This window comes from Dreissena polymorpha, chromosome 3 (assembly GCF_020536995.1).
Source record: "Dreissena polymorpha isolate Duluth1 chromosome 3, UMN_Dpol_1.0, whole genome shotgun sequence".
NCBI lineage: Eukaryota > Metazoa > Mollusca > Bivalvia > Myida > Dreissenidae > Dreissena > Dreissena polymorpha.
In genome coordinates, this window is record NC_068357.1 from 122,186,470 (window position 1) to 122,205,410 (window position 18,941).

Genomic DNA, 18,941 nt, shown 5'->3' on the forward strand with positions numbered 1-18,941 from the left:
AAACAGCAATATGCCTTGCCTGTCTATAATTTTGAATCTTTGATTACTTTGGATAATAATGAAATACAGTTTGTCGTATATGACCAACTTTTCTTTGAAACCTTATAAATGGAAATAAGAGGCAAAACCATTTCATATTCAAGCTACAAATCAAAAAAACATAAAGAAAGAGAATCTGATCTATTGAATTCAATTGAACAAATTGAACAAAATATTACACTTGAAAACATGGCAGAATTTAATCTATTACACCAGGAACTCCAAAATATTCGTAATATAAAAATGAAAGGCTCTTCTATTAGAGCCAGGGCAAATGGATTGAAGAAGGTGAAAAACCCACTAAATATTTTTGCAACCTTGAAACACAGTATGTGTCTAATAAAACAATTCCTTTAATTGAAAATAGCGCAGGTCAAAAAATATTTGATAACAATGATATCCTAAAAGAAGCTGCACAGTTTTACAAAGTTTTGTATACAAAAAATAATACTAATGTAAATTATAATATACATCATTATACAATATATTATTATTATACGATATTCACACTGTTAAACTGAGTAATGAGCAATCTCAATCTTTAGAAGGCCTTTTAACAATAGAAGAAATCTAAAAAAAAACTTAAATAATATGAAAAGTGATAAAAGCCCGGGATCAGATGGGTTTACTGCGGAATTCTTTAATGTCTTTTGGAAGGATTTAGGTCATTTTGTTGCAAGGAGCCTTAATTATGCTTTTATCTGTGGATCTATGTCAGTAACCCAAAAACAAGGAATTATTACATGTAAACCCAAGGAAGATAAACCCAGAAACTTCCTAAAAAATTTAAGACCTCTAACACTTTTAAATGTTGTATATAAAATAGCATCTGGCACAATTGCCAACAGACTTAAAACTGTTCTTGATATTCTGATATATGAAGATCAAACAGGATTCATAAAAGGCCGTTATATCGGGGAAAACACTAGATTATTATATAACATAATGAAATATACAGAAGATAACAGCATCCCTGGGCTCTTGATGACCATTGATTTTGAAAAGGCGTTCGATACCCTAGAGTTTGCATTTATTGAAAAAACACTTGACTATTTTAATTTCGGAGTAACATTAAAAAAATGGATTTCCCTCTTCCTCAATAACACCAAAACATCAATTCAAATTAATGGCTTTCATTCAGACTTCATTACAATAGAAAGAGGTTGCAGACAGGGAGACCCCATCAGCTCATACATTTTTATTCTGTGCGCTGAAATATAAGCAATTAAAATACGGCATTCTAATACTATCAAAGGAATTGAAATTGATAGCACTGAATATAAAATCTCTCAGTTTGCTGATGATACATCACTTTTTTTAGATGGCACAGACGCTTCACTCAATGCTCCTCTTGATCTTTTAAATGACTTTGCATTGTATTCTGGATTTAAAATAAATTACGACAAAACAAATTTAATATGGATTAGCTCCAAATAGTACAGTACACAATCCATAAAAACAAAATACAAACTATTTTGGGGTACAACACAATTTAAAGTTCTAGGTATTTTTTTTGATGTTGATTTAAATAGAATGATAGATATTAACTTCGCAAATAAAATAACTAAATTACAAAATACTATACATTTTTGGAATAGAATAAATGTAACCCCCCTAGGGAAAATAACTGTCATAAAAACATTATTACTTCCCCTACTTACTCACTTATTTATCTCTCTTCCTAGCCCAGGAGAGAAAATAATGAAACAAATTAACACCATGTTCCATAATTTTGTATGGAATGGCCCTGCGAAAATTAAGCATAGTATTGCTATTCAATCTTTTGAGGAGGGAGGAATACCTATGATAAATGTATATGCATTTGAAAATACTATGAAACTTACATCGTTAAGAAAAATTGTCCTATGCACTGGAAAATGTTTTCAACTTGTTTATTCAATATGTGATGTTAAAAAAATGATGAATTTAGGAAAAGATTATGCTGAGAAAATTTGTAAAGTATTAAAGAATAGTTTTTGGAAAGATGTTCTTACATGCTACATTATGTATATCAGTTAGAAAGTTGTTTGCAAATGTGAAGATATACTTAACATGCCTTTATTTTATAATCACAATTTTAAAATAGGGCTTAGTAGTATATATAATAAATCCATGTATGACAATGGAATTCGATTTATTAGGGATATTGTTAATACCTCTGGACAATTTTTACAACAATCTGTTTTAGAAAATTATATTGGCACAAAGATCAACTTCTTATTTTATGGAGGATTGATTAGAACTGTCAAAAGTTTTCTCAGTCTTTCTAACTTCCAAGTAATTAAAAAGCCAAATACAGAATGTGCATTTGTATCATCTTACTTGAATAGCATAGTTTTTATGCAAAACCCAAACCAAAATGTTTATAAAACTTTTATTATCAATTCTGATATACCGACTTGCCAAAAACAGTGGAATACATTTTTCAACAACATTGAATGGAAAAAGTACATAGTCTCGTTTTTAATATTTCCAAAAATACTTACACTCAATGGTTTCAAACAAGAATAATACATAGAATCCTATGAACTAAATCTCTATTGTATAAAATAAATATTGTGCAGGATAACCTGTGCACGTTTTGTAAAGAAAATGAGGAAACTATAGAACATCTGTTTTGGGATTGCTGTTTTACACAGAGAATTGTGAATTACGTTGTTGAATTTTTATGTGCACATAATGTGCAAAAACACTCGGAAATAAGTTGTAAAACAATGATATTGGGAAGTAAAAAAAAGTAATATGACTGATATAAATATTCTTATGCTAGAATTGAAGAAATATATAAACCTATTTCAGAGAAAAGGGATAGTTCCATCCATACAAGGGCTAACAATGAGCCTGAATATGTCTTTTAAAATCCAAAACAATGTTGAGTGTCATGAAACAGAACTACAGTCTTGGGCAATTGTAAGTTTATTTGCTGAACCAATATCATAATATGATTATAATTTATCCTTTAAAAACACCACAATCAACCTTACTTAACCTTAACCTTACTTAATAAAATTATCACTAGTCCGAAACCTTTTTATACTTCCATAATGAAAATAGTTTGTGCATATGCTTTACATAACAATACATGTACATTTGCTCTCCATTTTTCATAATATACTTTATTTGCTTTTTTAAAGATGTTTTAAACGTTTGTAGATGATTTAGTGTATATGTATGTATAAGGATATTACATTCTAACACTTGATTAGAACACTGTTTATTGACGCATACTAACACAAACGTATGTACGGTATGGAGCAGGATGACCTCGACCTGCACATACCTATGGACGAGGTAAATAAAGTATCATTATCAAAAAAAATAAATATATAATTATAGATAAATGTTTTGCGGTTATTTTTAAGTTAATTTTTCGCACGAGATTATTTAAATGACATACATCACACTCCTACCAGAAGGCGTTAATAATATCTTTAATGGACAACGTGTTTATATTTCATTATGAAAATTTAAAATATCAATAATGAAACAGTGTTTTTTAAGAATACCCGCATTCCGAGCTTTCGTTATTGCATGTAACAAATAATATTTGATTACTAATTAATATGCTCATTAATCATCGTATTTTTTATATACATCATAACTCAGATATTGTATAATAAAAATCTATGTAAAGGAGTGGGTATAGTTTTCCGGACACACAAACATAATAATAGGAATGATAGGACATCCTCATTGCTAAGTATAAAAGTTGTGGTGGGTTACCTTATGATGTATACACCAAACTATTTAATGCTTGTGTTGTCCCTGTTATAGCATATGGCGCCTCTGTATGGGGAGTAAAGTCTTATGCTTGCATCAACGCAATTCATTATAGGGAAATGAGGTTCTTCCTGGGCACGGGCAAGTACACACCGAATACAGCTATACAGGATGAAATGGCTTGGAAGCCAATTGTAAATGAACAATGGAAGATGATATGTAACCATTGGTATAGATGTTTAAATTATAATAAAAAAAGAGTAAACCAAAGGATATTTATATGGTCTTTACAAAAGGGCAATGCTAGATGTAAAAATTGGTGCAAAACTATTGTAGATAAGCTAAAAAGTTTTTGTTAAGAAGGCTATTTACAGCGGCCATTCTCGCATAGAAAGTTTCTGCAAGATGTGTCTGAAAATATAATGCGAACCCATATTGAATCTTGGGAAACAGACCTGTCGAGGGAAACAGCTGTAAATGGCCCAGGTAGAAAAAGGCTTAGAACATATAGACTATTTAAATCTGATTAGTCTGTTGAGCATTATTGTAAAATACAAATGCCATACAGTCAGAGATCAGCACTTGCCAAATTCAGGTGTGGAGCGGCTCCACTAAGAATTGAAACTGGACGTTATGAAAACTTAACACCTGATGAAAGAAAACGTCCCTTTTGTGTTAATACGGTAGAAACTGAGATGCAGGTAATACTTCATGGCCACTTGTATAGTTTAGATTGAGAAATACTGTTTGAAAAAGCGGCCTCCATATGTGATACTTTTCTTACTTTAAATGACATAGATAATATGAAATTCCTTTTCACACACCCAGATATGGTAAGGTTACTAGCACAAACCTGTTTTAATATACTGAAACTTAGAAATAACATATTGTACAGTACACATAATTATATATAAAACAAATATGAATTTTAAAGAAATGTATGTTTTGTATGCAATGTAATTCTTAGTATTTATGAACCTTCCCTGTACTTTTATCTATGCTGGAAATCACTTTCTAATATGTTTGCTTCTAATCTGATTAGACGTGACACATATTTTAGACTTTTTTACCTAAGCATGTCTAGTGCTCCATTCACAACATTGTCAAATTTTATCTAAAGTCATTTTATCATGTTTTTAGACAGTTATCCTTCATAAATTTGTGTGTCAAAATTTTTGAGTTGGATGGATGTCATGACTCATGATTAGCAAGTCAATTCCAGTCTTTTCTTATTATCATGTAGAAATGTAAAAAGAATGGTAAATTGTTTGATACTTCAGGCCGAAGCGGTGGTTAGTGAATATTTGTTGGTAAACATAAATGTCAGCTTCGTAAATAAATTCCTTACTTTACGGAAATTGTATAAATGCCACCTTAATTTAATATTTAATTCACGAAAGGAACGTTAATTGTGTTATGGAACGTTAATGGACTTGATAATGAAGCATACGATCCAGATTCTCCCATGTTATAACACTCTTTGAAACACTATGTGAATTGTTTGATAAACTTAGCTTTGAACACGTCTTTTAATCTAGTTATAAACGGATATAACTGTAAATGCCAATATATTCTAGGAAATAAACATGCAAACACACGAAACAGACAATAAAGTATATTAAAAGCTGTTTTCAAATAAAAAATTTATGAGTTTAATAAATGTGGAAGCACTATGAAACATTTTGATCAAAATGATTTTGCATGTCACGCATAAAATCTACCCTACCCCATCCCACCTCCTCCTCAAAGAAAAATGTGAAGAGCAATGATATCAATTTGTCGGATATTATTGATTCTGAAATAGAGCGATATTAACCTATTTTTGCCTAGCGTCTAGACAATGGCCTTGGAAAACAGCGTAGACCTAGATGAGAAGCCGCGTGATGCGGCGTCTCATCAGGGTCTGCGCTGTTTGCTTGAAAGGAATTTCTGTAAGAAATATTCTAAATATAGCATTAAATATACTAGAAATCCCTCATTTTTGAAATATATTTATCCAATTTAGAAGGATGGGAGAGTCCACTAGGCATAAATGGGTTTAACCTTACGACAACATTCTTACAGGCGATAAAATTTGTGACCGAGATTAATGTTTAAGAATGTGATAAGTATATCTATGACGAAAATGTGCTCTCATACAGTTCTTTCATTCCTTCACGTGATATGCAAAATCACGTGCCCGATTCGTACGACATGCGCCTGATTAATAAGTCCATTTATATTCGGAAACGATCGACTGCGGAAAAATCGAGATATCGAATTTAGATGAAATCTTACTTGTTATGTATGTTTGCAGTCGCATCTGAAATATAAGCGCTTCTTTAAAAGGATTAACCTATTTTACCAAGTAAGCCGTTATCTATAAATATTGTGTTACGTTTATTATCATGATGTATTCCGTTGTATGACGATTTGCTATTCATTTGCTATCATTGTGCTCTTTGTACAATAAATGGTTGGCCCATTTCAAAAGCAAACGACGCTCCCCATACTTGTTTACAAATCGTAGCATTTAGACTGTGTGTTCAATTTAAAGACATTACAGAGCGATAGGGGACGAAAATCGTGTGTTTTGTATTTCCCTAATTATATTTCTATTGTTGTAGGCACGTGGTTAAAAAATAAAATAAATGCACACATAACGAATGTTTTGTTATACACAGAAATAAATAGACGTAGATGCCGACGCAAGCAAATTAAATTTCAGTAGTTTTTTGAAGGAAGCAATATTCTCATTTAAGTTAGTTTGATTGAACAAGTTCCTCATCAGCGAGTACACATCAATGAGACACATCACAAGTGCCACAAACAAAAACCGCGTATTTATCGATAGACAGCAGCAGTGTCCTTAAAATACACTATATCGATCATAGTGACCCCTGGGACATCGTTTTACATTTTCATGCAATCAATAGTTATAGTCAAATCAATAGTTTGTCTAGTAATACATACATATGATTAATACAAGTTTCAATTATTTAAATAAAATATCTTTTATATTTTGATGCAAAATTAATAATGATCTTTATTACCTTTAAAGTTGCTGTACTAATCAATATAAAAGTTACGTTGAAAATTTCCTTCACCTTCTTTCCATTACAGGAACCCTTGGGACATCGTAAACAATAACAGTGCAATACAATTTTACTAAACAAATCAATATTTATTGGATTGGCTGCTTTGATCTTTTTAGTTGAAAACATTATTGTACGTAGTGTGATGAAATAACAAACCTAAGATTAGTATTTAGTTATACTATATTGTTTGGATTCTATGTACAAATCAAGCATTTACAATAGCTTAGATTGCCTGCCCCAAATAATTCATTTACGATAAATGGTCCCGAGCAAGTAACCACCTGATTTGGCATTCACCTGTCCATTATCTACACTAAAATTGTGAAAAATACCAGAAAGTATATTGCAGAGTGTAAGGGACATGTATAACCCATTCTTACTTAATGATCAGTACAATTTTGTTTCTTAAGATCTTAACTTAAAATGCATTTTTTTGCGTTTTCATGGAAAAATGCGGGTTTGTACTATATAACGGTGAACAGCGCAATTGAAAATTGGTACATACGTTTTGGCTATAAAAGTGTATGTGTATGTACATGATATTCAAACAACAGTGCAACTTTTGTATCGTAGCATTTGGAAAAAAAAGCAAAAGTAATCACGTAAACAATGTATTCAAGAAATGCATTGGTAAAAGAAAACTGACGTTGATCAATTTTGAAATGGCTAATCGATCGATATACTTAAAACAGCTTTAGTGAAACCGCAAGGGCTATGGTTTAATATTTAGTGTGCACCATTATATAACTTTTCACTTTTATGTTTGTTCATATCATGCTCCTGTGGTCAAAACTTAGCAGGACCTTGGGGTGACATGATTTATATATATTATATAGACTTAAACACGAAATAACTTATCCTCCGAAAGCGAAAGAATTAGGAGTTTTTAGTTCGGTGTGCGACATCATATGGTGACTCATTACTACTTTGTTGTTTACAAAACATGCCCAATGGATCAAAATCCGCCCCACCCTAGTTGTTACTTGTTTTTCTAAAAATATATATCACGAAGTGTTTGGTTAATAAAAATAACTGTTAAACAATAAACTATTACGGTTTTAAAATAGATCTCCCACCACCCACAGCATCACAACAGTATACACGTGTGAGCAAATGCTTATTGCAGACATGTGAAACCAGTTAATAGCTATTTATAAGAAATGGTGATTATTGAAACACTTTATGGTAAAGACGTTGATATAGTTCTGATGCAAAACATGTATTAAGGTTTTATATTTAATTTTCAAGATTTTGCATTTTTTAACAATATTAAACATAGTATAAAAATAACGAAAGATGACGTGTTATGAAATCTGTTTCTTCTATTTTTAACTAAAAAATGAATTAATGCATAATGCAGCGCTTAAACAGGACCCCTAAACAAGTTTGACTCTTCTCAATTTCAGACCAAGATTCATTTGAATGCCGGTTTTTTTAATTTATTGAAATATTAATATCACTATCATTGAAGATAAATGATCGACTGAGGCTTTATAAAGTTTGGCTTTGGTTATGCTGGTAGTTTTCAGTTTAATAGCCCATTGCTTAACAGAGGACAAAATGCTCTTCACAAGTGTTTATATTTTGCTAGTACTTCGAGTTTCATTTGTCTTACACTCATTTCCCATGTATAATCAATACTTTTTGTAGCAAAATATAAATATGATTTATACACGTTTCACTTATTCTAATTAAATATAAATGTTTCATTTTAATACAAAATTAATATCTTAACTGTAACCAATAAAGCTGTTGTACTTAATACTCAAAATAACGTTAAAAAGTGTCTCCAACGTGCAACCTGTTTCATTTATAACTCACTAGCTGTTGTTCGTGAAAAAAAGTGTCTTAAGTCTTTCAAAGCCATAAACTGTTATTTAGTCAGTGTAAATGGTTTCAAATATGTTTAACAGCTCGGATCCTCACAGGTTTGCATGTAAAGTGTAGATGTTTCAACTTGGTTTATAGACATGCATACAATGGCATTTTTCTCTCGGCTCGTGCTCGGGCACGTTGACATAAAGTCATGTTTGGTCTATTGGTAACGCGTTTCATGACGAAGTTGGCAACCATGATCGATCCTTTATATTGGATACTTATACAATGTTACCAGCAGCCAGTGCCGCTTCAACATCCAGCACTCATTGGAACGAACTCCGATAACGAACAGCCGGAAAAAATGGTATGTTAAGTAATAGTGTTAGTATTATTTGTTTGCATGATTACTTAAAGCGGGTATATACGATTTTTCTATATGTGTTTAATTGTAATATATTGATAAAATATGTTACAATAACATAAAATGGGAAAGAAAAATTATACATTAAAGCCAAATTTCATAAAATGCAGCAAAGACAAATTAGCGCCCCGAGCCGATTGTGACTTACATATTTTCCTACAATAACCGAAGCATTCGTCTTTGAATTAGGATCGGAGTTAGTGTTCGTGTGTCGTATGAATAGATATCATTGCGGGAATTCAAATAAACCGTAAAACTAAGTTTAGATTCTTATCGTACATGTATGGTATACATGATGGCGAATTCGGCTGTACAGCCGTTTTCAATTTCAGAATTAAATATCTGGCTTATTTCGCATTTTTCGACACACGTTCTTCTTAACTTTTATTTAAATTTATATTGAAATATATATATAATAATTTTTTACACATTTTATATAAATTCATAAATATTTGACAAAATCGTATATACCCGCTTTAAGTAAGGCATCATATTATATTTGCTTAATGAACATATGTTTGTTTTACAAATGATGATATGCGATAACATTCATTATTTCAGCGTCTAAATAACCAACTATTTTAATTATTGAATAATTGTTTGAATGTCAAAACAATATCACGGTGTTAAGTCAGTTAAAATCAACACTAAAAAAATGCATTTATACACGGATAGTATATTATTGTTTTACACGCGATATTCAAAAGTAAATATTCATTATTCGCCTGGAATTGATGTATACATTCTGTTCAGATATTAATGGGATAGAGGTCTCAGTCACAGTGTCATATGTTTATTTCCAAATGACAATTAATACAATTTAATTAGGTTCATCAAGTATGACACACTTAACATTCAATGCGTATTTGTTTGTTCGTTTATGTAAATTTAAATTTTTAAATAGCATTTGTAATTGGCTGATTAATCATTAGGTCAAATAATCGTGACAAACAGAAGGTCAGGACTTGACAACAACGATTGTTAATGTGCGACAACGAAAATAGAAAATCGCACATGACTTGAAATGAACATTTTTTTTAGCAATTCATGACAACCACATGTTTTGTGTGTGTTTGTATTCATGTTGTATTAATTTTACCTAATTTATCAGCTGTTTATATAGTTATATACACTGAACACGATTATTATTGTTTGAGAATTACAGGGATTAGTTATGATGACGTCGCGTGCATTGCTCCCTTAACCGTCAAATAAATACCATCTCATGGGGTATTTGACAAGCTGCCTCATTATGTTTACATCATTCGTATCGATATAGTCTATTGGCTTTAATGTATGTTTGGTACAACACCAATATTGCGTCTTTAATCATTTGTTATTGAATTGATCATACAGAAAATAAAATAAATTTAAATGTGGTAAAACGGAAAGTGTGAATTATAACGTCATGATTAATTGAACAAATCATTAAATTGTGTTCAATCAACGAGTATTTTGTTAGCTGATACCAACCACAATAAGTTTTTAATAGCAAGCGATAGACCACGGTTCATGTAACCGTGCTGTAATTACTACTCAACAAGCATCCGCTTTTAAATAAGTTTGCATTATGTATTAATCTTTCTGTTGTTGCAGGCATATTCAATTTATAATTAGCTATGCGTCCGTATTTTACTTGAAGTGTTTGCAATTTCAGTTTTGATTATTTTGAAATTTAAAATATAATATTTTTTGTTGAGATGTGATGTGTGTTATCAATATTTTGTCATGATTATTGTTCTAACATAATTAATATAAATCGTTTCGCGATGTGTTTATAATTTAACAACTAACTATTTTCAAAAATAGTGTGCGTGAATTATCTCTGCATCAGCTCTGTAATATCCCGAAAGAAATCATTGTTCTTATATTGATTCAAATATCACGAATGTTATGTTGCTTACATTTACTGTATTGTATGTATTTATTCGGCTTGCCCATAAGTTTGTTTTTTTAAAGCCACCGAAATTGATTTGATTATATTAGATTAAATATTATTTTAGACCAATGAAAAGACCACAGCGCTACTTGATGCCGTTTTATCAACATATCTTATCTTAGCGGATATTATCTATTAAGACTAACGATTTCATTTACGATCCGCTTATACCCTTTTTTGACGGCCGTCGTAGGTATCGAGTTGCAGATAAGATTTAAGTTGTTCGTACGTTCTGGAAAATCGTGAACAAACCAAAAAACGTCATCAGATGTCACGCGATTTCCCGCGATATATCAAAAGTGTTTGTTGTCAAAAAAGCAAGATGGTAACTAGTAAATGATATTAATGATAGTATCCATTGCATCACTATCATGACTGATGTCTTCATGATTTATAGCGTTTGTGCCTGTCAATGTGTCTCCTTATTGATACTTATTGTAATTAAAAATCATATCATTATTTTACACCAAAGAATGAAAATATGTAAATTCAATAATGTATGTATTTTCCAATTAAAAAAGCCTGTTATAACGAAATAATATTTTCCCACATTTGAAACTGTATTCCTTTAAATTGACAATTTGTGAGTGTGTGTTCAGATCATATTCGAGTTTCAATTAATACATTATGTACATGTCTTAACTTTTAAGACAACATTCTAATCTTACAGTGCACATTCCTACTTCTTTTGTGACATATTTATCTTAGTATATACGAATGCGTTTTTTATATTTATTTTTGGCATCGAATTTACTTTATAAATAATAGCTTAAGAACATATTTTTTAATTGTTAATATGTTGCTGAGCCAAGTGTGAGTTTGAGCGCTCTAAAACCGGTTTAAACCCCCAATGCTTTGCATTGACCGTTCCAAGGCGGTGACCCCAGCTGTATTCGTATATGTGTTAATGTTGTTTTGTATTGTGTTGTTTTGTACTGTTTTGGCAATTGGTCAATTGCCTTAAATAAAGGACCGACTTGTTGTATATAATGAGAATTCAATACTGCTCCAGCAGCTGGAGTTTCACTTCTTTAAATTAATACAAATCTCAAAACTATCACTCAATGTCTGAGTGATCAGCATTGACTTGTGTAGCCGTAGATAGACAGCGTTATCAAGAAATGGGCAAATTAACGAATCAAATCTCATGACTCTTACCTTATCTGACCACAATATGATTATATAAAAATCAAAATGTCAGTAACATGTAAGATTTTAAAAATGAAAGTCAGACTTGAAGCAAAAGGTTTAAGTGTTCTTTAAATTATACATAACAACATTTTGTCATTCTAACGAATTTGCACGGAAAAATCATTGTCATTTTAGTTTGGTTGCTTTTACCATTAAATATCTGCGGAGGTACTGGTTTGGATAGGCGGTGGTGTTGACAAATGTCAAGTTCAGTTCATGTGTGTTATTATTTTGTTTTACATATTCTGACATGTATATAATAATTATTATCTATATTAATGAATTAACTATATATAAATCACTTATTATATTCAATTATGGAATGTTTGAATTTAAAGAATGTGCACCTTTTTATGCGCACAGTAACAAGGCTTTGTGAATGATGAAATCTCTTCCATCACATCAGTGATCAGCTGCTAAGCTAACCAAATGCACAGTATACAGTTAGTACATTTAGTCATGTAGGTGCGTCCATGTTTTTATCAGAATCTTGCCTTATGTGCAGAATGCACAGTACATGTGTGTTTTTAAAAAAAGAATCAGAAACCACATATCTTTATATAACAATTATTTTATTATATCATCACTTGCCTTACAAATAATTAATAACATTTTCAGATAGTGTTTCACTTAATTGTTCCCAACCTCTATAAAGATTTTGGAGAAAAAAGTATTGTTATGTTAAAAAACAAAAACATAAGTTTACTAATTTATGATCATGTTGTTCTAAAATAAAGGAAACATTATTCATTGTAGGCATTGCATGAATAAATATTGTAAACATTGTGTCCTTAACGAAAGCAATCCACACAAAAAACGACAGAGAAATTGTCAAAATCAACACGTTTACAAAGATATTGACCACATTTGACAAAAATGCAGCAGCTCTTAGAAGACAAATCATTAGTGATTTCTATTGTTTTACTTACATAAACAGTATTACCAACTTTCATAAACATAGTCATATATTGATAACACATGTAGCCAGGCATACACAGACCACAAAAGCTCATCTAGAGCACTTCATACACACGTGGACATAAAACAGCAGCTACATATTTAAAATAATGATTTGCTGTAAATATGCTGCTGTATGTCGGTTTTGTTGTGGCGCAGCGTGTATAATGCAATCCAGTTCCTGTGCCGTATTTTGTTTTCAGGCTGTGGCACCTGTTAATCTATGCACAAGTTATTCAGGCGCATGCATGCAGCAAAGGCTTGACAACACTTGTCTGGCCGCATGTATAAACACCTTCCAGTTTTATGTAGACACCTTTCAGATGGGAATAAAAATCAATATTACCCAGTAATTTAATTTCAGTTCCCAATGAATTATTAATGCCATGTATGCATGTTATTTCTTTGAAACACAACTTCAAATAGAAATTTAATTTCTCACTAAAATGATTACAGTTATGAATTCATAAAACAAAATGTGCATTATTCTATAGATGTTTATATATCGTTATAAACATATGCACGGGTATATGTAACTGAAAACTATATATATTATGTTTTTTCTAAATGTGTCTCCTTCACTTATGGCCACACGACACTTTCAGATACACAAACAGTCATTTTAAAAGACTTTTTATCGCACAAACAATATATGTTTATGTGTTTTTTACTTTAAAACGTTAAATTACACACTTTATTCAAAACTACAAATTATTCTTAAATATCAATAACATATTTAGGACCTGCCTCAGTTGCAGTGTATGCACACTCCATCAACAGGTGCATGAAAAGGCAGATATGACGAACAGGCGCAATAATGAAGCCTTCCCCATGTGTACAGTTACTTAATTGGTATTATAATGATGTAGATGCGATAATGACAATGCCGCTCAAAACAATAAGAAATTAAGCATTGCAACTTTTAAATCCATATATTTTGTCGTTGAAAACAATGATAATGTAAACCAAATGATGCACATTACAAGTGTATACTATATTTCGGTATTGTGCATTTATTTCAAAACAAAATTTATATTGGCATCATCATTGCAGTAGTAAAACAGTTTTTCCTAGTCCATTAAATTGTAAACATATACTATATCCATAAAATACCAGACTTTAACTTCATTCTTTTAATCCACAGCTGTCAAGGACAGAGATATCATTTGTTGAATTAGGACATTTTGGCTAAGTTTCAATGAACCTTTGCAACCAAACTATACTTTTAGATGTTAACATGATTCAATTGATACTGTTGGATGATTGATGCGTATTTGTAATTCACATTTTATCTGATGGCTTGAGGAACGCCAAAAAAGTGCTACCTTAAAGGTAAATGACAAACTGTGTCAAAATAATGACTTATGTATCCAAGTGTGCTTGTCTGCCTTATGTTTTGATGAGCTCGGAGGTACTTTAACATGTCAATGTTTTAAGAAGGTATTAGGCCATATTATTTCCAATGATGCGATAGTGTCGCGAACGTAAAGTACATGCATACGAAATATTGATTTGACCACTTGACAAGCGAACATATGTAACTCATAAGAAAGATTCATAATGGACTGATATGATTTGTTATCACTAAGTGTGAACACATATATTTAACAATTACAATGTTTTTTCGTGTTTGGTATATATAATTTAAATTGTTGAGTGAGTGTTAAAAAAGAAGAAAAAACTAATCATATATCGAATAGAAATACATATGTTAAATAGTTTCCATAAACTAATAATCTCTTGATATATATATAATATAATATATATATATATAATATAATTTACACTTTCTTAATCGAACATACTGAGAAAAAACAACAACAGGATGATCAGTATTACACTGTTTGTTTTCATCGTTACTATCTTTCAATTTTATTTACTAGAGTATTGCTTTATTTTATATTGAATATACATTGATCTGTTCACTTATTGATAAATGCATATTAACATATAAATTGGTTGACTGATTGTATGTTGAAAGTTTTTATTTAACATTCGACTGATTTATTATTTCCTAAGCTGATATAATTTCATGAATTGGTAATTATACGCTTCTAAAAAGCATGTTTTCCAAATTGAGCTTTTGCTTCATATAAATGATGCAACAATAAATATGCACATTTCGGTATTACTCAATCGAATGTTTTTATACACAATATCATTCGCTCTTCAACATACAACTAGTGTATCGATATGATATAAGCAATACCTTACGAGAATTGTTTTTATGGATATTAAACTTTGTTACGTCGTTAAATTCGAAGATTCGGATGTAGCTAGACGACTTCACCACATGTCATCTGCATTAAAAGTTATCAAATATATATATACAGTCTACTCTCGTTATCTCAAAGTCGGCGGGAACAAGAAATAATATCGAGATAACGAGTGCTCGATATATCGGATTTGGCGTTTTCAAAGAACAAATGAGACGAAAATTTACCTTTTTTTTAACATCTAAATACCTGCTAAGTGGTATAACTGAAGCCGTCACCGTGTGGCATAATACTCACAACGGCGTGATAATTACTGTTTGATATTCAAGTCGCGTTTCTTATGATTCTTTGATGTTAACAAAATACTGAACTGTATATGTACATTTTGTAGTTTGAAATGCAACGTTCAATCGATTATTAGTACAGTAAAAAATTAAAATGTCGGCAGGCTGTGTATTAATTGCAGTTAATTGCAGTTTAAATGACAGGCCTTACTCAAGTGTTTATAACATTTGAATCACGGATAACTTATAAATGAAATCGTGTTGGAATCAAAATATTCGACAGGTAAGCGCTGGTTATTGCGGTAATAACTAACGGTATGTCGTTCTGTTGCTTGTTACAAAACCACTCTGGCTACGCCCTTGTGGTTTAATTACTACGCATCGGTATTCCAAACTATTGATTATTACCGAAATAACCTTACACGTCGATTACTTCTTAAATATCATTTGTATCAAATGCTTATCATTCTGACCCAAAACATGATTAACAAAACCTTACTTTCATTCCTATGGAAATTTAAATTATGCATGACAAACAAACAAAAAATCCGAAATTCTTTTGGATTCTATCGATGCTTAAACAAAAATAAACTGCACGTCCGACTTGTCGTCATTAAAATCCATAGTTTTAATGGAATTGCTTTACACGAGAAACATATTTCATACCATACGAGAGCGAAGGAGTCATAAAAAACTTAATTTAGTATAATCAACGAAACGCTTACCTCAATTTTAACTAAAATCCAATGCTTAAAACAATAAAACATGGTATGTTCATTATATATTCTAAGTTTCTTGCCTACATGTGTAAAGTGATTTTTATTATCTGTTTTGCTATGTTATATTTTTAAGCTATAAGGATGTGTGTAAACATGTTATTATGCAACCTGTAATCAAATAATATGTTTAATAGTTCCGTATTTTTGAAAGATTGCAACACTATTATGGGATCAAGTGAGGAAGAAAAGACAAAACTAAACTGTCTTTTCATCATTATTTATATTACCTTAGTATATGGCTAACACTGCCGATGTTCGCGCTTCAGCTTAAGCGAATGTTATAACGGTTTTAATATATTACAAGATCTGGACAACGATGTGTCATTGCACATAACTCTTTCCTAAGTTTAAGATATGATGCTAACTATGTATTGACTGTATATATGTACAATCATCTAGTATATCCAAATCAGCATTTGTCGCTGTTAATTTAATTGATGTTTTATTCGGTACGCCGACTCGTTCTTATTATATGAGCTGTTCTGTTTTGTTTTAAATTGTACTGGTTCAAACAGGATATAATATTTCCATCAAACCATCATTGTGATTGTTTCTGTTGATTACAATTCAAGATATGGTGGGTATTTTTTTTTATAAAAACGCTTCGCGATGTGTTGATTAGTGTTGAATTGAAAACTGTTCGGCTTAAGTTTGCGTAAGTTATTTATTCCCACGTTGCTTACGCTTAGAGTTTGATTTGTAAATAGTACACATTCTGTTTCTGGAAACATCATCAACCATGTTATGCTCATCATGTTATGTTTTAAAATGTGACAAGATGGATTAAATAATGGCATTATATTCAAGTATTATTTGCCTGGTATCATTAATAAAAGACGCTGAGGTTGCGAATTGGATGAAACGTTAGATTCTCACAACAAAACATGTGACCTTTTGTGCGATTGTCTGGTTTAAAACTCTAGTGTGTGTTCATAACTAAAGTAACAACCCGTTTTCAATTGAACAATGCCACCTAATATGTTCGCCTTTGTTAAGTTGTTAAAGGTTCTTTGTCTTCGGAAGAGAACCTAAATCCAGTAAACGTCATATTACAATTGGTTTATATAGATTTCATTTCAAAATTAGTCTGACTGGTCGAAACAACATGTGCTAACATAGGTTTCAGATATAAACACGTGTGACGAATAACAGGGCTAAGATCGCTAATACATATTGGTTTTGAATTCATTTTTTAAGTCGAATATTAACATTGACGTTCCTATAACATACACCCATTTAGCACGTTGGCCTTTTATTGAAGTACCTGTTTACTAAAAAAAAAGTCGTCGGTGTGGAAATTATAATCAAATACACACCGTTTTATCTAGTGTTTAAGAAATAGTGCAAATACCATTGATGCAAATGATTGATCAGTACTTTGTTTTCAAAAATACACCCAAATTAAACAAGTTTATTTGAAAGGTCCAGATATGAAAACTAGTATTATATAAATGTTTTGACATACAACTATTGAACTCATTTCAGTTGCGTTCCATGATCGTTGTTGCCGCCATTCTCTTGGTGAATGTATTGAGGACGACTAATGGAGTCGGTTAGATTATTTCTTTGTCGTCAGTGTGTCTTTTGCAATAATTCAGTCATCCATTGTTTTTTGTTTACTTTTTACAACTTAAACTGTTAACTACATCTTCTCTGTGTACGTTTTTGTTGTATTGCCCTCGTTATTCTTTGTATATGTTCAAAAGGGTGCAACAAGTATTAAATGTTGCATTAGGGATTGGTTTCTCAATACGGATTGCTGTTGATAGTTGAAAATTGCTATCAATTCATGTGTATTTTATAACATTATCTAAGGCTTTTTGAAAACTAAATTTTATAAATAAAAAAGATCTATTGTTTGTAATTCGAGGTCATGAACAATGCACTAATTGTGAATATACTCTGACTATGAATTTGTTTTATTGTCAGACATCAATGCATATATATTTCGTACGGATCTACAGTTTTTTGTTTTAAAATAACTTGTTGATTTAAAGCACAATTGTTTGTGTATATTTATGCTAAAGCCCATAGCATGTGTTACAGCCGATATTTACATTTAAAATGTGTTTATTTCTGTAATAACTTTGATTTCAGTTCCGATTGTGTGAACTTAAAGATAATATTAAATCGTTTTCGTATAACTAGTTTATATTGACGTTGTAGCACTTGGAGGAACATGCGTAGATAAAACAGATTGTACCGCCGACAATCCAAACTCGATATGCGTTTATATTGGTGTGAGATCTCAATGTCAATGCGGCACAGGCTACATCTGGAGAGTAGATGATTGCAAGGCAGGCAAGTACATTAGCCATAGACGTTTTGCAAAATATATCGATTGATAAAGGTATGCATAATGATAAGGATATAAGTATTATGTGTAGACTTGTTATGAATTATTAGCATAGTATTATTGTTTTGAGTTGATCTCTGATAACTATACGCACGGGTCGAACAAAAACAAATATTCTGGTATTAAGATATTATGTGATGATAA